Source organism: Chrysochloris asiatica, unplaced genomic scaffold (assembly GCF_000296735.1).
Source record: "Chrysochloris asiatica unplaced genomic scaffold, ChrAsi1.0 scaffold00030, whole genome shotgun sequence".
NCBI lineage: Eukaryota > Metazoa > Chordata > Mammalia > Afrosoricida > Chrysochloridae > Chrysochloris > Chrysochloris asiatica.
In genome coordinates this window covers 1,870,263-1,871,884 of record NW_006408548.1, presented here as the reverse complement: position 1 = coordinate 1,871,884, position 1,622 = coordinate 1,870,263, and the positions used below count along the sequence as shown (strand labels likewise).

General features: G+C 44.1%; 1 protein-coding gene across 2 annotated transcripts in view; it reads left to right on the top strand.

The window, feature by feature from the left end:
* The window catches only part of FBXL2 (F-box and leucine-rich repeat protein 2), a 238,642-nt gene that overhangs the window by 187,998 nt on the left and 49,022 nt on the right, over positions 1 to 1,622 (top strand). The window lies entirely within an intron of this gene.

Genomic DNA, 1,622 nt, shown 5'->3' with positions numbered 1-1,622 from the left:
GAGTAATTGATGGTCTGTTCCACAGTCTGCCCATGGACTTGTTTTCACTGATGATATGGAGCTTTTCCATCTTATATTTCAGCAGATGTAGTCAATTTGATTTCTTTGTTTTCCATCTGTCAAGGTCCATGTATATAGTCATCTGTTATGCTGTCTAAAGAAGGTATTTGAAATGAACAAATTATTGGTTTTGAAGAATTCTGTCATGCATTCTCCAGCATCATTTCTATCACCAAGGCCATATTTTCCAAGTACTGATCCTTCCTTTTTGCTCCCAGCCTTTGCATTCCAATCTCCAGTAATGATCAATACATCTTGATAGCATGTTTGCTCAATTTCAGATTGAAGAAGTTGGTAGAGTTCTTCTATTTCATCTCACTGGCTTTAGTGGTTGGTGCGTAAATGTGAGTAATAGTTGTATCAACTGGGTTTCCCTGTAGGCACATGGATTTTATCCTATCACAGTGTTGTACCTCATGACTGATCTGGATATTTTCTTTTTGACGATGAATGCAACACCATTCCTCTTCAATTTGTCATTCCAGCATAGTAAACCATGTGGTTATCAGATTAAAAATGGCCAATACCAGTCCATTTCAGCTCAGTAATGCCTAAGATATCGATGTTTATGTGTTCCATTTCATTTTTGACTACTTCCAAGTTTCCCAGTTTCATACGTCGTTCATTCCATGTTCCGATTTTCAGTGGATCTTTACTGCTGTTTCTCTTCCGTTTAAGTTGTGCCCCATCAGCAAATAAAGGTCCTGTGGGCTTTTCTCCCACGAGCTTTACTCCATTCATGTTATCATGGTAAACTCTACTTTGAGTATGTAGCTCTTCTCCAGTCACATTTTGAGAGCCTTCCAACCTGAGGGGCTCATTTTCCAGCACTATATCTGACAGTGTTTCTCTGCTATTCATAAGGCTTTTAGTGACTAAACATTCGGAAGTAGTTCGTCACTGTTTCTTCCTAGTCTGTCTTTGTCTGGAAGCTCATCTGAAACCTGTCCACCATGGGAGACCCTGCTGGTTATTTAAAATACCAGTGGTGGTTCCGGTATGGCAGGTCAACCGGGGAAGTAAGGCAGGGACGGGGCTCAGGAGAAAAACGAGTGGGATCTCACAAAGGAGAAATGTTCATATACCAGTCCCACGGCTTATAAACTATCATAAAGTCACCTGAACTTACATTTGTGAGAAATCGCACTATAAGGATAAAGAAAGGCGCATATTTTGGGACTCTTGCCTGTCGGGGGCGGGGGGAAAGGCAAGAGGCGACATAGCTTCCCTCGTCCCAAGTCTCCCCACCCGGGCTTGGTATCCAATAGAAATCGGCTGGGTGCAGCTCACCCACGAACGGAGAGTGTGAGAAAATCAGTGGTGGCTCGGAGGTGGATTTTTGACGTCATCCCCCATCCGTCTCTGCATCTAAGCCCCCTGCCCCCACTCCTAGCTAGCAGCAGGGATCCTCCAGTGGCTGTGCTGGCTGGTGGGACAGGGCTCCAATGTGGTGATTTCTGTCCAGGCGTTTATATTACTTCAGCCTTTAGTCCTCTGGATTACACATCCCTCCTGGAGGTGGGAACTTATCCTCCCTACGTCCCATAAGAAGAAGCAGCAAT